Source organism: Callorhinus ursinus, unplaced genomic scaffold, assembly GCF_003265705.2.
Source record: "Callorhinus ursinus isolate GAN/ISIS: 27379988/994484 unplaced genomic scaffold, GSC_fseal_2.0 scaffold81, whole genome shotgun sequence".
NCBI classification, from domain to species: domain Eukaryota; kingdom Metazoa; phylum Chordata; class Mammalia; order Carnivora; family Otariidae; genus Callorhinus; species Callorhinus ursinus.
In genome coordinates, this window is record NW_027397143.1 from 1,209,596 (window position 1) to 1,227,825 (window position 18,230).

The window sequence follows — 18,230 nt, forward strand, 5'->3', positions numbered from 1 at the left end:
AACGTTTGTCAATTGAACAATGAAAATGTGTTCTATAAGTAATGAAAAAATAATTTGAAAGTAAACAATTTGTAGCACAAGGTAACAGGATGATGATCTTTTATAAATGTTCTCACTTTGGAATTTCTTTTTTTTTTTTTAACAATTTTATCTATCCATTTAAGACACACACAGAGGGGGAGAGAGACTGAGAGCGAGCATGAGCAAGGGGAAGGGGCAGAAACAGGCTCCCTGCTGAGCAGGGAGCCCCATGTGGGACTCTATCCCAGGACCCCGGGATCATGACCTGAGCCCAAGGCAGACCCCTCACCGACTGAGCCCCCCGGCGCCCCGGAACGGTGCTTTTCTTTTCTTTTTTTTTTAATCTTTTTTTTTTTTAAAGATTTTACTTATTTATTTGAGAGAGAGAGAAAGCAGGAGAGGGGGGACGGTCAGAGGGAGAAGCAGACTCCCCACCGAGCAGGGAGCCCGATGCGGGACTTGATCCTGGGACTCCAGGATCATGACCTGAGCCAAAGGCAGTTGCCCAACCAACTGAGCCACCCAGGCGCCCCGGAATGGTGCTTTTCTGGTCCTGGTTCTGAGTGGTGCTCCTGTGAACTTTTTCAGCCTTGTCCGATCAACGATAATGTGTCAGGGTCACAAAGGGGAGAGGTACCACCAGAAGACACATGCGTGAGGCAGGATGAACTCCATCCAGCAGAGAATTCCATCCCCAGAAAACCTGATTCAAGGTAAATATGCTTCATCCACCTTACCAAGGTCTCCGTTGTGAAGGCCTCTCCGTTCTTATATGGCAGGAGGAAGGAAGGAAACATTTCTGTGCCTGGCACATTACAAGGAGTCTTTCATCCATTCCTCACAAAGAATACCTTTATTATCCACACTTTATGGAGGTTCACAGGGTAGATAGCTCGGTCCTACTCACACAAAGCTAGATTTCCATCCAGGTCCGCTTGTCTGCAAGCCTACACTCTGCCCTGTGATACGTCTTCACTAAACTGCACCATGCATTTTTTTTTTAAGATTTTTTGTTTATTTACTGACAGAGAGAAGGAGAGAGAGAGCAAGCACAAGCAGGGGGAAGGTGAAGCAGGTTCCCCACAAGCAGGGAGCCCGACATGGGGCTCGATCCCAGGACCCTGGGATCATGACCTGAGCCAAAAGCAGACACTTAACCAACTGAGCCACCCAGGTGCCCCACCCACCATGCATTTTTTTTTTTTTAAACCAGGCTCAGACCTGTGTGCCAAGTGTGAAGTGCCTTGTGTGACTTTGCTGATTTTGTTCCAACGGCTCTTGGAGCTCACTTGAGCCAGTATAGACCGGGTGAGACCACATGGCTATGCCCAGTGGGCAGTAGACCAGGGCTCTAAAGGACAAGTGACTTTGGGCAATTCATTTAAACTCTCTAGGCTTCAGCCCCTTGTCTATAAAGTGAGAAAGTTGGACCCAGCTGCACTAAGGTCCCATCTTTTGAAAAGTTGGGGTGGGTGATTTTTTTTTTAATTGTGATAAAATTCACAAACCATACACGTTGCCCATTTAAAGTGTACACATCAGTGGTTTTCTTTTATTTTTTTTAAGATTTTACTTGTTTGAGAGAGAGTGAGCAAGAGAGCACAAGCAGGGGGAGAGGCAAAGGGACAAACAGACTCCCCATGGAGCAGGGAGCCCGATGCAGGACTCGATCCCAGGACCCAGAGATCATGACCTGAGCCCCGAAGGCAGACACTTAACCGACTGAGCCACCCAGGTGCCCCCAAATCAGTGGTTTTAGTATATTTAGTGAGTTGCGCAGGCATCACCACAATGAATTTGAGGACATTTTCATCCCTTCAATAAAAATCCCTGCACCCTGTGGTTATCACCCTCTGACCCCCTCAGCCTCCCCAGCCCTAAGCCACGCCTAATTTACTTTCTGTTTCTGTAGAGTTCCCTGTTCTGGACATTCCATCGGAAGGGAATCATATAGTATGTGGCCTTTTGTGTCTGGCTTCTTTCACTTAGCATGATGTTTTCAAGGCTCATCTATGTTATAGCAGGTATCAGCATGTGCGAATATTTTTCTGTAAAATTCCATTGTATGGATATTCTGCATTTTATCCATCCATCAGTTAATGGATGATTGGGTTATTTCTACCTTTTGGCTATTGTGAATAGTGGTGCTAGTTTTCATGTGGGCATATGTTTTCAATTCTCCTGGACATACACCCAGAACTAGAATTCTTGGGTCTATGTTTAACTTTTTGGGGAACCACCAAGCTATTTCCCAAAGTGGCTGCACATTTTTATGTTCCTAGCAGCAGCATACTAGCATTCCAATTTCCCCAAATTCTTACCAACACTTGATGTTATCTGACTTTTTTATTGTAGTAATTCCAGTGGTTGTGAAATTCAATCTCCCTGTGGTTTTCATTTGCATTTCCCTGATGGCTAATGATCCTGAGCAACTTTCCAGTAAGCTATTTGCATTCCTTTGGAGAAAAGTCTATTCAGATCTTTTGCCCATTTTTAAATTGAGGAAGACTTTTTTTTAAGATTTATTTATTTGAGGGGCGCCTGGGTGGCTCAGTCGTTAAGTGTCTGCCTTCAGCTCAGGTCATGATCCCAGAGTCCTGCGATCGAGCCCCGCATCGGGCTCCCTGCTCAGCAGGAAAGCTGCTTCTCCCTCTCCCACTCCCCCTGCTTGTGTTCCTGCTCTCGCTGTGTCTCTCTCTGTCAAATAAATAAAACTTAAAAAAAAAATAAAGATTTTATTTACTTATTTGACCCAGAGAGAGAGAGCCCAAGCAGGAGGAGCGGCAGGCAGAGAGAAGCAGACTCCCCGCTGAGCAGGGAGCCCGATGCGGGGCTCGATTCCAGGACCCTGGGATCACGACTTGAACTGAAGGCAGCTGCTTAACCAACTGAGCCACCCAGGCACCCCCAGAGGTACGATTTATAATTGCTCCAAATAGTATCTCGCCAACACTTGCCAAGACTGGGTTTTCGCAACTTTTTGGAGAAGGGAGAAGGTTGGTGATGATCCAGTAGGGACAAATGGTGTCTTGTGTTCATTTACATTTCTTTAGTTCTTGGGGAAGCTGGATATTTCATATTTTTATAGCTCTTTTGTGTTCTATTCTTGTCCAGTTTTTCTATAGGGTTTGTCTCTTGTCGCCTTAGAAAAGCTTTTAGGACTTTAAGGAAAGTTTTCTAGTGCTTTTGTGGTTTCAGTGTTTGTATGAAAATGTTTGATCCATCAGGTTTAATGTGATGTTAGGAGCAAAGCTGGGCTCCAGCTTGATTTTCTTCCGGATGGCTGAGCCATTGTCCTGATGCCATCTACTGAACTCTTACTGGTGCCGTGCATTCATTTAAAATGCCTCTGTTGCATACTAGATTCTAATATGGGTTTGGGCAGTTCTAAACAGTTTTGATGGTTGTAGCATTTGCTTGCTTGTTTTTAATTTCTTTTTGAAGTATTTTTGGTATCTACTGAGGCTTTGTCAGCTCATCAGTTTTAAAGCAAGCTTGGGGGGGTACACCTGGGTGGCTCAGGCGTTAAGTGTCTGCCTTTGGCTCAGGGTATGATCCCAGGGTCCTGAGTTCAAGTCCTGTGTCGGGCTCCTTGCTCAGTGGGGAGCCTGCTTCTCACTCTGCTTGCTCCCCCTGCTTGTGCTTTAAAGTTTTTTTAAAAAGAATAAAATAAAACCAAGCCTGGAGAAAGGCTGATACCGGGAGAGACAAAGGCTCTGAGAGTCCAACAGGCCAGGATTTGAATCCCAGGTATACAGGTTATCAGCTTTTTCCCCCCTGGGCAAATTGTTTAACGTTACTGTGCTGGTTTCTTGCCTTTAAAATCAGATGAGGATTGAAGGAGCTGTCTGTCGCCAGGAAAGCCCCCGGGGCTGCTGTTAGGCTTCCGCTGGCTGTGTGGCGGTTCCCTCCTGGGCCGGAGATTGAGAGGGCCAGGGTGAGGAAATGTGCAGGCCCAAGGCCTGGAGCTCAGATCCACCCACCCCCAATCCTCCAGCCAGCCCTGAGTCCATTAGCAGGGCCTGCTCAGCCCTCTCCCCCAATCTACTCTTCTGAGGGAAAGCTGTCCCCGTAGATCTAAAGGGCGGCCAAGGTGTGGGTGGGCGGCGTGTGGACAGACTGCAGACATCTGGCTTGGGGCATCCACCTATGTGCCGGTGGGTCCCTCCCTATAAGAATAGAGGGGGGTTGGTAGGAATAGAAGAGGGGGGTCAGGGGCTCCATCCGTACTGTTGCTCTGAACCCCTCCAATGTGAGGGGTGGGCCTCCTTTTCTTCTCTCTCTCTCTCTCTCTCTCTCTCTCTCTCTGGTAGATTGCCGGCAGGGGGTGGCAGGGCTGGGGGGAGTGGGATGTATTCATCTGTTGAATGAGCAGGGACTGGGAACGGACTGACTGGGCGTCTTAGCTGCCCAGGGCTGCCCTAATAAAGTACCACAAAGCGGGTGGCTTAAAGCAGCACAGAGGTATCTTCTGACCATTCTAGAGATGAGAAATCCGAACACAAAGTATCAGCGGGGGCACACTGTCTATGAAGGCTCTAGGGGAACATGTGGTCCCTGCTTTTCTCTTAGCTGCCAGGCCCCGGTGTTCCTTGGCTTATAGACACGTCACTCCCACCTCTGCCTCCCTCCTCACGTGCTTGCTTTCTGGGCATCTCTCTCCTGCAAAGGACACTGGTCCTATGGGGTCAGGACCCGCCCTCCTAGCCTCATCTTGAGTTGATTGCATCTGCAAAGACCCTATTTCAAAGAAGGTCATGTGTACAGGTAAGGGGTTAAGACCTGAACAGATCTTTTTGCGGGGGGCGGGGGGCACAATTCAACCCAGCACTGGAAACTCGACCATCAGTGAGGCATGAGCTGGAAGTCCGCGGGCAGCTGAGGTTTCGGGTGATGCTGTGACAGCCTTTTGGGCCATCTGGCCGGGGCTAGGGTGGTGATAGGACTGAGCGCTGGGCCTGGAGGGACTCCTGTCACTAGGCGGTAGGGCTTGGGCACTGACGCTCCCTTCCACGCCCCCAGCTGGTGGCCTGGGGCAGGCAGTGACATATGGCTCTCATTTCTGGCCAGGATGTAATTAGAAGGGAGGACTGGACTTTTGGAAGCCAGAGGCATCCTGGGGACCGCCTAGTGCAGATATTTCACGGACGGGAAGCCGAGGCACTTCCCTGAGCCGCTCCATGTTCAGTGTTGGGTGCTGGCGCGGAGATGGGCAGCTGGGGGGGGGGGTGGTGTGGGCCCTGCGGCTCACTGCGGGGGGCGGGGTGGCTGCGGTCATCCGCCCCTGGGCCCTGATCAGAGCCTGAAGCAGGGTCTAGGCCAGGCCACCAGTACCCGTCCACAGTGTGTTTTTCTCCGCTGGGGTTTTGTTTTTTAATCTGGGGCTGCCTGGAGGAAGAGGTGGGGTGGGGGAGGGGAGGGTCTGACTCACGCTGCCACCATCCCGGTGCCTGTGGGTGTCAGGAGGGGCGGCCTTTGTCTCTTACCCTCGGCGGTGGGCTTTGCCTGCTCCCAGGATCTCTCCTCTGCTGGAGACTCTTCTCTGGCGTTTACTCTCCTGTTTTGGTAAAGCTTGGCGGGGCTGTAACTGGGTGTGTGTGTGCGCGCGCGCGCGAGCACGGGTACCCGTGGAACCTGCCCCCTTTGGGGGGCACCATGCTGCCTCCCCGCTGTTGAACAGGATTCTGGAGCCTGTGCTTCCTGAACATGTTCTGTTCTTGCACCCTCTCTCCGCGGCCCCCTGGAACCAGCATCAGCAGGCCCACCAGACTTCACGCCGCGGAGCTGGTTCCGTTCCCTAAATAGCTCATTCCCACGCACCACCATCCTGGGCTCCGGCTGCAGGTCACAGCTGAGGCCAGGGCCGAGGGGACCAAAGCGGGCACCCAGGGGCTGGAAGGCTGAGCAGCCGGAGTCTTTGCACTTTCCATTCATTCCAGAACATGTACTGAGCACCTGGAGTGTGGCAAAGTCTGTGCTAGGCATTAGAGGAAGCCATAGTGAAATAGAGAGAGAAAGCCCTTGACTCCCCAGAGGTTCCTAAGAGCTGGCAGAAGATAGAACTGGCACCTGGGAGGGCATCTGGGAGAACGTGCTCCTGACTGCGATTTGCCGCGTGGGTCGGGGAGGGGTGCCAGGCATGTCTGGAGGTAAGGAGAGGAGGGGCGAGGACAGGGCCGAAAACGCTAGGTGGCCGGCCCACTGGGATGGCCACCCTCAGTGCTCACTGCAGCCTTGCTCGCTGTTGGGGATCTGCTGTGTTACGACACAGAAAGCTCCAGAAGGGCATACCTGGCAGGGAGTCAGTGCTCAGAAAACACTGGAGTGAATGAACTTCCGGGCGGGGGTGGGGGGTGTTGGCGGGGGCACGGCAGGAGTTTAAATTGGGGACTAGGTACCCCTGGCTGGCTCAGTCGGAAGAGCATGCAACTCTTGATCTTTTTTTTTTTTTAAGATTTTATTTATTTATTTGACAGAGAGAGCACAAGTAGGCAGAGTGGCAGGCAGAGGGAGAGGGAGAAGCAGGCTTCCTGCTGAGCAGGGAGCCTGATGTGGGGCTCAATCCCAGGATCCTGGGATCATGACCTGAGCCGAAGGCAGACGCTTAACCAACTGAGCCACCCAGGCACCCCGCAACTCTTGATCTTGGGGTCGTGAGTTTGAGCCCATGTTGAGTGTAGCAATTACCAAACAAACAAACAAAAAACCCTAAAAATAAATAAATAGGGGCAACTGGGTGGCTCAGAGCATTGACTGAGCATCGGACTCTTGGTTTTGGCTCAGGTCGTGATCTCAAGGTCGTAGGATTAAGCCCCTTCGTGCTCAGCAGGGAGTCGGCTTGGGATTCTCTCTCTCCCTCCCTCTGCCCCTCCCCCCACACATTCTCTCTCTCTCTCTCTCTCTCTCTCTCTCTCAAATAAATACATAAATAAATCTTAAACACAAATAAATAAATTTAAAAAGGGGCTCCTGGGTGGCTCAGTCATATAAGCGTCCGACTCTTGATTTTGGCTATTTTGGCTCAGGCTCGGGTCATGTTCTCAGGGTCCTAGGATCGCTCAGCGGGGAGTCGGCTTGGGATTCTCTCTCGCCCTCTGCCCCTCCCCCTCCCTAAAATAAATAAATAAAATCTTTTTTTTTAAGATTTTATTTATTTGACAGAAAGAGACACAGCGAGAGAGGGAACACAAGCAGGGGGAGTGGGAGAGGGAGAAGCAGGCTTCCCGCCGAGCAGGGAGCCCGATGCGGGGCTCGATCCCGCGACCCTGGGATCATGACCTGAGCCGAAGGCAGACGCTTAACGACTGAGCCACCCAGGTGCCTCAAATAAAATCTTTTAAAATAAATAAACTTGGGCGCCTGGGTGGCTCAGTTGCTTAAGCCACTGCCTTCGGCTCAGGTCATGATCCTGGAGTCCCGGGATCGAGTCCCGCATCGGGCTCCCTGCTCAGCGAGGAGTCTGCTTCTCCCTCTGACCCTCTTCCCTCTCGTGCTCTCTGTCTCTCATTCTCTCTCTCTCAAATAAATAAATAAAATCTTTAAAAAAAATAAATAAACTTAAAAAACTAGTAAAATAAATTGAGGAGTAAGCCAGTTAGCTTTGTGCTTTTGGAAGATCATTTTGCCATCGGGGGAAAAGAGGGGCGTCGACAGTGGAGCCTGGGGATGGGGGAGAAAGATAGGCCATGAGAGGAACGCAGGGTGGTGGGCGTGAGGCCTGCGCTCAGGGAGTCGGTGTGAGCGATGTGTAGGACGCGGCAGGACTTTGAGACTGGGTGTGGTAGTGGGGAAGCCGGCAGGTGGGGAGAATTTCTAAAATGGCCCCCCAGAGAGGTCCTGCCCTAATCCCCAGAACCTATGAGTGCTGGGGTATCCCCTGCTGTGAGAATGTTATTTGGCACCCTGACTGTCCTGGATTATCCAGGCTGGAAAGTAGAGCGCTTCTCTGGCTGATGGCAGCGGGACAGCCAGAGATTAGAAACTGGCTGTGAAGATGGGAGCCCTGGGCAAGGACCAAAGAGAAGCTGCAAGGAGCTGGTGGGACCCTGTTCCCACAAGGCACTGAATCCTGCCAACAACAGGAACGAGCTTGGAAGAGGAGCCTGAGCACCAGGTGAGATCACAGCAGGTGGAAACTTTGACTTTGCCTCCTTGTAAAGGGCTGAGCAGAGCACCCAGGCGGGTGCCATCCTGGATTTCTGATCTGTGAGAAAAGAAATGGATGTGTTTTTTGTTTTTTGTTTTTTTTAAAGATTTTATTTATTTATTTGACAAAGAGAGAGCACAAGTAGGCAGAGCGGCAGGCAGAGGGAGAGGGAGAAGCAGGCTGAGCTGAGTGGGGAACCTGACGCAGGGCTCAATCCCAGGACCCTGAGATCATGACCTGAGCCGAAAGCAGACATTCAACTGACTGAGCCACCCAGGCGCCCCTGCATGGTTCAAAATTATACCAAAACGTTATACAGTGAAAATTGTCCCTTCCATGCTTGTTTTAGTTTCCTGTTTTTGTAACCAGAAGCAGCCTGTGAGAGGCAGTTCCTACTTTGCCTTCCATAGACAGTCTCCATCTATCTACCTACCTACCTACCTTCCTACCCACCTGCTTATCCCCAGATACTGTTTTGTTCCTCCTTTTTACAGAAGTGGTCCAGACCATGCACGACATTTTTGCATCTTGCTTTGTTCAATAGGATATTGTTCCTATGAAATTGCTGGTGGTTTTGTTAGGATAGCAGTAACAAGTTAATCAAATGTCGACGGGAGGTTTCACGTCTTCATGATCTTTACTCTTCCTATTCAGGAACACAGTAGGCCTTTCCATTTGCTCACGTGTTTTGTGTGCTCTCCATTTCCTATATTCTTCATCTGTATCTTGAATATTTGTTAAGTGTATTCCTAGGTGTTTTATATCCTTTCTTCCTTTGTATCTTCTGATTCTTGTTAGCATATATAAAAGGCACCTTGCTGAATTCTCTTATTGTTTATTTAGAATAGTGTTTTGGCTAATTCTCTTTGGGTTTTCCACATATGTAATCATATGATCTGCAAAAGGTGATCAATTTACCTACTCTTTCCCTATTTCATGCCTCTAATTTTTCTCTTGTCCAATTACATTAGCTGTTCCTCTAGAAAAGGTTAAAAAATAAATGGAAGAAGGTATTGTTTCATACTTTAATGAAAGTGCTTCAGGAAGATGACATTTGGATTGTTTTTATAAGTGTTTACTTATTCTATTTTGTCAAGAATGTTTATTAAAAATGTATGTTGAAGTTTATCAAATGCCCTGTTCATATATATTGATAAGACTGCTTTTATCCCCTATTTTTCCTATTAATATTATAATTATATTAACAGAGTTCCTAATATTAAACCATCCTTGGCTTCCTAGAAGAAGCCTTTCTTGGTTATGATTTAAAGTTATTATTAGGGACACTTGGCTGGCTCAGTCGGTGGAGCATGTGACTCTTGATCTGCGGGTCATGAGTTCAAGCCCCACACTGCGTGTAGAGTTTATTTAAAAAAAGTTTTTTAAAGATTTAAAATTACTGGGGATGCCTGGGTGGCTCAGTCAGTTAAGCATCTGTCTTTGACTCAGGTCATGGTCTCCAGGTCCTGGGATTGAGCCCGGCTGGGTCTGCTTGTCCCCCTCTCTCTCCTCTGGCCCTTGTGCTCTCTCACTCTCTCTAAAATAAATAAAAAAGATCTTAAAAAATATATTTAAAATTACTAACTTGCTGTTGGATTGTATTTACTTATACTTACTAACATTCTTTCCTTTTTTTTTTAAAGATTTATTTATTTATTTTTTGAGAGAGTGAGAATGAGAGAGAGAGAGAGAGTACATGAGAAGGGGGAGGGTTAGAGGGAGAAGCAGGCTCCTCGCTGAGCAGGGAGCCCGATGCGGGACCCTATCCTAGGATCCTAGGATCATGACCTGAGCCGAAGGCAGTCACTTAACCAACTGAGCCACCCAGGCGCCCTCTTTCTTTTTTTTTAAAGTAAACTCCGCACCCAACGTGGGGCTTGAACTCATGATCCTGAGATTAAGATCTGAGCTGAGCTCAAGAGTTGGACGCTTAACGGACTGAGCCACCAAGGTGCCCCTACTCACTAGCATTCTCAAATCAATATTCATAACTGAGCTCTGTCTATGGTTTTCTTGTATTGGGCATGTCAAGTCTGATGTCTGAGTTGACCTTCATGCAGAGGTGTGGAGGCCACCCCAGGACCTTCTGCATCTGGAGCTTGTGAGGAAGGGCTGTACTGGAGAGATAGGTAGGTGAGTCTCTTACATATAGGCAGTATCTTGTGCTGAAACATGGATAAACCTGGAAAACATCATGCTAAGTGAAAGAAGCCAGACACAAAAGGCCACATATATGATTCCATTTAAAAAAATTTTTTTTAAAGATTTTATTTATTTGACAGAGAGAGAGAGAGACAGTGAGAGAGAGAACACAAGCAGGGGAGTGGGAGAGGGAGAAGCAGGCCTCCTGATGAGCAGAGAGCCCGATGCAGGACTCGATCCCAGGACCCTGGGATCATGACCTGAGCTGAAGGCAGACGCTCAACCACTGAGCCACACAGACACCCCTGTACATTTTTTTTTAAAGATTTTATTTATTTGACAGAGTGAGAGCAGGAACACAAGCAGGGGGAGTGGGAGAGGGAGAAGGAGGCTTTCCGCTGAGCAGGGAGCCCGATGGAGGGCTCCATCCCAGGACCCTGGGGCCATGACCTGAGCCCAAGGCAGACGCCTAAAGACTGAGCCACCCAGGCGCCGCCGAATTGTATATTTTAACGGGGTGGATTTTATGGTATGTCAATTATATCCCGAGTAGAATGTGGGGGGAGGAAAAAAGAAACTGAGAAGTGGCTAGACTGTGGAAGGAAAATTTGTTAACTGGCATGAGGAAGCTGCTCTCATCCTGGGTCAGGGCGGGAAGCCCCAATGGGAGGCCACTTCTCACCTTTTTGGCAAAGTGGAGGAATGTGGACTGGGGACCGGCGTACTTATTGGCAACAAGATCCATTCTAGGGTATCATTCTTTCTTGCTGGAAGTAGTTCTGACCCAGCAGCCAAAGGGAGGGTCAGTTTTAGAAGGAATACTTCCCCAGGAGGAAAAGATTTGCTGGCAGGACGCGACGGGAAGATGGGCGGGCCAGGCGGGAGAGCCCAGACTGGCCCAACATGAAGAGGTGGCCAGGCCGGCCGTGGGCGGGGCGAGAGCGGGACAGAAGGAGGTTCTGGAAAGGCGGACGCCCGCAGAAGGCCTGGCCGAGGTCGGCGATGGCGTGTCCGGAGGGCATAGTCCTGGCAATCTGGCCCACGTCTCCCTAGGCCAGTGGGGCATATTTGCTGGGACCCCTGCGAGCTCGAGAAGCTGACCCAGTAAGGAGCAGGAGGATCTAGTCCTCGCCGGCAGGGACCTGAGCCGCGCATGCCCAGAGCACCCGGTGGGCGTGCCGGAAGTGGGCGGGGCAAGCGGGAAGCGGGGCGGAGCTGTGAGTGGGGCGCAATGCTGGGGGCGGTGGGCGACCTCTGGGAAGATGGGACGCTGTTCGAAGCCGGTGGAGGATTGCGCTGCCAAAGTGAACCAGAAGCCACCGAGGTGGGGCTCCGGCCACTGGAGGCGGGGATCGATGAGGATGCTGGGAGAAGGCGACAGGTGTGGCGTCACCTGCACAAAGTACTGAGTCCGGTGGGGGGGGTCTCGATGGGCAGGTGCTGCAGGTGGAGGTGTGAAGACTGGAAACTTGAGAAGGGGAGACTGGAAACGAGTCACCAGTTCTATGGCCGGCGCTGGAGTGTCACTCTTACACCCATTTGAGTGCTGGCCCGATTTTCAAATGAAGAAAGGGAAAATGACTTGTTCTGAATCCCAGAGTTGGAATGCTGGGTGGGAGGCAGGATTTGAACTGGATCCCCTGATTCCAAAGCCACATCTGGCGCTCCTGTATTGGAGTTTAAGGGACAGGTGAATGGCCTAGAACAGAACTGGACAAATATTACCCCTACAGGATCAGATAGTAAATACTGTATTTTCTGCCTTGAGGGTCAAGAGGCATGCTATTATATAGGTAAGTACATAGTATAAGAAGAGATGAGGGGCACCTGGGTGGCCCGATTGGCATGCCAGTCGTTAAGCGTCTGCCTTTGGCTCAGGTCATGGTCCCAGGGTCCTGGGATCGAGCCCCACATCCCTGCTCCGCGGGAAGCCTGTCTCTCCCTCTCCCGCTCCCCTTGCTTGTGTTCCCTCTCTCCCTGTGTCTCTCTCTCTTAAATAAATGAATAAAATCTTAAAAAAAAAAAGATGAAACAGGGGTGTCAGCTGGCTCAGTCGGTAAAGCATGCGGCTCTTGATCTGAGGATGGTGAGTTTGAGCCCCACCTTGGGCATAAAGATTACTTTAAAAAGGAGGGAAAAAGGAAAACAAAAGAAGAGATGAGACATAGCTCCATATGCTTTTTAGTGACAAACTATCTTTATTTACAGGCCCTAACTTTGAAATTCATAGAATTTATGTGTCATGAAATATGATTTTGTTTTTGAGAGAGAGACACCACAGTGTAGGAGTGGGGTAGGAGCAGAGGGGGAGAGAGAATTTTTTTAACTTTTTTTTAAGGTTTTATTTATTTATTTGTCAGAGAGAGAGAAAGCATGCACAAGTAGGGGGAGAGGGATGAGGAACAGAGGGAGAAACAGGTTCCCCACTGAGCAAGGAGACGGATGTGGGACTCAACAGGACCCTGGGATCATGACCTCAGCTGAAGGCAGACCCTCAACGACTAAGCCACCCAGGCGCCCTGGAAAATGTTAAATTATACATGTGTTTGCATTTGTGGCTTGCATCGTATTTCTGTGATGAAGCACCGCTGGAGGTGTAGGCTGGGGGCACAATGGATGGGATGGCCCCTCCATTTGTGTTGAGGGAGGCGGAAGGAGGTGTGGCCTGGCTTCCAGCAGCGGAATGTTGGGCCACGTGGGGACAGCGGGTTTCCTTAAGGAGAGGTGGAGGGGCAGGCTGGGGGGGATGGGTGTACCAGACCGAGGAGGCTTCTGTGGGACTCTGTTTGAGGTGGGGGGGGGCTTCAGGGACCAGGAGGAAGGAGCTGTTTTGGGGGCAGCCCCAGCTAGCTTTGCCTTGCCCTTGGCTGTGGAGGGAGTAGGGAGGTGCCAAGAAGAGGATACCAGCCCGTGGCTTCCTGTTTCTGGGGGGAGGAAGGCGGAGTTCCTGTGTCCATGTTTGAGCTCCCTGGGCGTAGGAGGTGGAAACCTCAGCGGGCCCGGGGTCTCTTGCTTGCAGCTGCCTGGGGCTCAGAGCGGCGCCCGGGGGGTGGAGAGGACCCGACCGAGAGAAGTGCGGGTTCCAGGCCTGGTGGCACTGGACGGTGAATGTCTGTGCCCTCCCCCAGCTCATATGTTGCAATCCTAACCCCCAATGGGATGGTATTCAGAAGTGGGGCATGTGAGGGGGCCGGAGCCTTCCACCCTGTGAGGACGCAGGGAGAAGTCGGCCATCCCTGAGCCGGGAAGCGGGTCCCCGCCAGGCACTGGGCCAGCGCCTTGATCTTGGGCCTCCAGCCTCTAGAGCTGTGAGAAATAAATGTCTGTTGTCATAAGCCGCCTAATCTACCGTAGCTTTGTTGTAGCAGCTTGAACGGACTGAGGCCCTTTCCTTCTATGACCTTTGGTTTTCTTCTCTGTTAACGAGGGGCTTGGACTTATCTTTGAAATGGATCCTCTCTTGATCCTTTGCTAGCCATTGCAAAAATGGGTGACGTGTGGTTAGAGGCAGGTATAGCCTGGAAGTGAGGGGGCTGACCCTGTGGTGCGGGTGGTTTCCTCCTTGACAGAAGCAGACAGTATCTGCCCACCGCCTTCCCTGCCAGACTTGGCTTTCAAAGCCCACTCCTGGGTAGTTCTGGTCCAGCTTTCCAGCTTTCCTGCCCATCCGCCCCCCATGCCTGGACCAGGGTCGTAAGTATGTATAGACACAAAGTTCTGCCCACTCACCCTCCTTAATTTTTTTAAGTTTTTTTTTAAAAGATTTTATTTATTTGTTTGACAGAGAGGGAGAGGGAGAGGGAGCAGGGGGAGCAGCAGAGGGAGAGGGAGAAGCAAGCGCCCTGCTGAGCAGGGAGCCCGACACGGGGCTCGATCCCAGGACCCTGAGATCATGACCTGAGCCGAAAGCAGACGCTTCACCGACTGCGCCACCAGGCGACCCCCCCCCCCCCCCTTTTAAAACTTTATTTATTTAAGTAATCTCTATACCCAATGCGGGCCTCGAACTCACGACCCTGAGATCCAGTGTCTCCCGCTCCCTGCTCCAGCCAGCCAGGCTCCCCATCCTCCGTAATGCCTCTCATTGCCCCTCCTCTCCTGGACTCCTGCCATCGCCGTCATCACTGGCTTCCTGTTTCCTGTGGATAAACGGATCCCTTCGTCAGGGCACAGTCTCAGCTCCCCTCTGTAGGGTGGGGCTACTTGCAGTCTTTGAAGCCAATGTGCCTTCGCTGGGTGGGTGTCTGCCTGCACCCACTCCTCCCCCATCTCTGCCCGGAGAACCCCCTCATCCGGTGCTCATGGTGCAGCCGGGCATCTGTCCTTCTCACCCACCTCCCCGACTTGGCTCGGCATCCCTCCCACGTGTCTTGTCCCCCTGTTCCGGGGCGGGGAGTGGCCTCTGAGGGTGGAGGCCAGCAGGTTACCCCGGACAGGGGCCTGGTCCCTCCTCTGAAAATCGAGCGGAGGACAGCTTGCCCCTTACGTCTCCCTTCGTCATCATCGGCACTTCGGTTGTTGGAAGCCTGTCATGAAGCAGGGGCCCCAGGGTGTCCTTGCCTTCCTCGTGCAAGTACCTAAGCTCTTTTCTCAGTGGCCCTTGCGAGGCGGCCCGACAGCTCCAGGCGCGCAGTGTGAGTAGAAGCCAGGCCTGCTGCTCCCAGGCCCGGGCCCCCAAGACGCACACGGTCTTTCCTGCTTGCTTCCTTCTGCTGGCTGCAGGCGCCTGATAAGGCCTGAGGGGGGCTGGCGCCCCAAGGTGAAGGGGCCTGTGCCCTTAAATGTCGCGTGGAGGAGAGCCACTTCTCTGCGCATGACGGAGGAAGAGAGGCATTTTTTTTTTAAGATTTTATTTATTTATTTGGGAGAGAGAAAGAGAGAGCATGAGAGGGGGGAGGGTCAGAGGGAGAAGCAGACTCCCTGCAGAGCAGGGAGCCCGATGCGGGACTCGATCCCGGGACTCCAGGATCATGACCTGAGCCGAAGGCAGTGGCTCAACCAACTGAGCCACCCAGGCGCCCCTGAAGAGAGGGATGTTGTTGGGGCCCAGATGGCAGATCGGGTGGGGGAGGCGAGGGAAAAAGGGCCACTGAGGCGGAGCCACCCCTGCTCTGGGCCCGCGCACGGAGCTAATAGCAGACGCGTTCTCTGTAGCCAAGGACACCGCGGAGGGGCCGGGCTGCGGGGGGAGGTGTCCCGTCTGGGACATGCTGAGATGGAGGGGCTTGGTGACACATCAGGACTGTTCAGGGTGGTTATCCTCAAGGGGTTAGAGTTCAGAAAACAGGTCCGTCCTGAGGGCGTGGGCATGCCAATGGCGTGGGGTTGAGGGGAAGCCCAGGCGTTAATAAGTGAGCGAATGGGGGTCGTTCTTGCAGAACCAGAAACCGAGGCTCCAAGGGACAGTGCGACCCCATAAAGAAAAGAGCCTCCCAGGCTGGTCTTTGGCGAGACCTCTGAGAAGCAGCAGTGCCCTGCCCAGTTTCGTCAGCCATCCCTGACCTGGTCTGCAGCAGTGGGGTCCTCGGTCTGTCCCCGTTCCAGCGCCTGGTGCCCAAAATGCTTTGTAACAGTGGGGAGGGGGTCCAGTCCCGGGGGCGGGGGAGCGGCGGCTGGGAATCCGGTTTCCGAGCTTTGCAGGGGATCGGGACGTGAAGGCCGGGCGTTCCCTGTAGGCAGCCCCGGGGAGCTCCCGAGGACACTGGGAAAGTCAGGTCTGTCTGTGAGCCATGTGTTCCATTCCCGATTCCGGAAGGGTGGTCCAGGCATTTCTGATTGGCCTCCGGTGGGCCTGGGGCGGCTGTTGTAAGAATGTGCCCGTGGGGAGGGGGCTGCTGCCGACTAGTGGAGCTCCTCCAGCTCATCCAGGTCTGTTTGGAGGATCTGACTTGAGAGGGTCGCAGGGGAACTCAGCAGCTGAAGGGGTCTTCCCTTAGATCTGTTGCTATTGTTGTTAGTAATCCGAGCTGCTCTCCTTTCCACCCCCTGCCTGCCAGGCCCTATGCTAGACCCTGTGCAGATCTTTCCTCCGATCCCTGCTGGGGTGCTGCCATCCCTGTTTTAAAGATGAAGAAGCCCGGGGGTGCCTGGGTGGCTAAGTTGTTGAGGGTCTGCCTTCGGCTCAGGTCATGATCCCAGGGTCCTGGGATCGAGCCCCACATCGGGCTCCCTGCTCCACGGGAAGCCTGCTTCCTCCTCTCCCACTCCCCCTGCTTGTGTTCCCTCTCTCGCTGTCTCTCTCTCTCTCTGTCAAATCTTTAAAAAAAAAAAAAAATGAAGAAGCCCAGGCTTCACAGAGGCCTCATGAGGGACTGACATCTCAGATGCTTTCACAGTTGATGAAAATGGTAATTTTAGGGGGCCCGGGGGCAAGATATCAGGAGCTGGCGGGGGCTGGGGTTAGCGGGACGGCACCTGCGAGGGGGCAGTGGGTCTTAGCTCCTGCCGATCGTGGACATGTGCAACTGTGGCACAGTGTGACTGCATCTAACTATTTTCGGTTGGTAGCCGGAAGTGTGACATATTGTAGAAATTTCATACTCTGTACATGTTGGCAAATAATTTTGTAAGATGTTCAAAACAAGCAAGCAAGCAGGCAGGCATGTGTGAGAGTCAGATTCGGCCCGCAAAGGGCCAGTTTGTAATCCCAGGTTAAGAGACTGTTTATTCGGGGCGCCGGGTGGCTCAGTCAGGTAAGCATCTGCCTTCGGCTCAGGTCATGATCTCAGGGTCCTGGGATAGAGCCCCACGTCAGGCTCCTTGCTCAGTGGGGAGTCTGCTTCACCCTCTCTCTGCCCTTCCCCCCTGCTCGTTCTCTCTCTCTCGCAAATAGATAAAATCTTAAAAAAAGAGAGAGAGACTGTTTATTCATTCTGTAGGTGCTGGGGTGCCCACTGGAGGTGCTGGGGTGAAGGAGACTGACCTCGTGCGGCTATCATTGAGTTCAGTGTCCGTGCTCTGAGAGGGGCCCTTCCTTGGGGCATAGCAGAGCACTTCCTGGAGGAAGTGGAAATCTTGTGGAGGTTGTATTAGTCAGCTCAGGCTGCTGTAACAAAGCAGCACAAGCTGGGGGGCATACAACAGAAATTTGTTGTCTCACAGTTCTGGAAGCCAGAAGTCAAGGTGGTGGGAGGGCCGTGCTCCAGCTGAAGGCCCTAGGAGAGACTCTGCTACGTGCCTCTCTCCAAGCTTCTGGTCTGCCCAGCCCTCCTTGGTGCCCCTTTGTGCCATGGACTGAATGTTTCTGTCCCCCACCGATTTGTATGTTGAAGCGCTAGTCCCCGGCAGGATGATATTTGGGAATGGGGCCTTTGGGAGGCAATTCAGTTTAGATGAGGTCATGAGGGTGGGGCCCCCACCACAGGGTTAGTGCCCTCATAGGAGGAGATATGAGAGGGCTTGCTTCTCCCTTCCTTCTCTGCCGTGTGAAGATAAAAGAAGACAGCCATCTGCAAGTTAGGAAGCAGGTCCTCACCAGACACCGGATCCGTGAGCACCTTGATCCTGGGCCTCCCAGCCTCCAGAACCATAGAAATAAGTTTGTGGTTTAAGGGGCACCTGAGTGGCTCAGTTGGTGAAGCATCTGCCTTCAGCTCGGGTCATGATCCCAGGGTCCTGGGATCGAGTCCCGCATCGGGCTCCCTGCTCAGAGGAGAGCCTGCTTCTCCCTCTCCCACTCCCCCTGCTTGTGTTCCTTCTCTCGTTGTGTCTTTCTCTGTCAAATAAATAAATAAAATCTTTTAAAAAAAAAAGTTTGTTGTTTAAGCTGCCCAGCCAGAGCTGACTTAGACACCTGGCTTGTAGACCAGTCCCTCCAACCTCGGCCTCCGTCATCATGGTGTTTTTCTTCTGTCTCTGTCTCTGTGTGTCTTCTCTTGTCAGAAGGCACCAGTCAAGTTGGAGTAAGGGCCTACACTACTCC

General features: G+C 51.9%; 1 long non-coding RNA gene across 1 annotated transcript; it reads right to left on the reverse strand.

The window, feature by feature from the left end:
• Positions 1 to 10,681: 10,681 nt before the first annotated feature.
• On the reverse strand, positions 10,682 to 15,082 carry LOC112816222 (uncharacterized). The gene is made up of 3 exons (XR_003206149.2): positions 14,887 to 15,082; positions 14,300 to 14,448; positions 10,682 to 11,976 (listed from the first exon to the last, which is right to left on the reverse strand). It is a non-coding gene; the product is annotated as an uncharacterized lncRNA (long non-coding RNA).
• Positions 15,083 to 18,230: the final 3,148 nt, after the last annotated feature.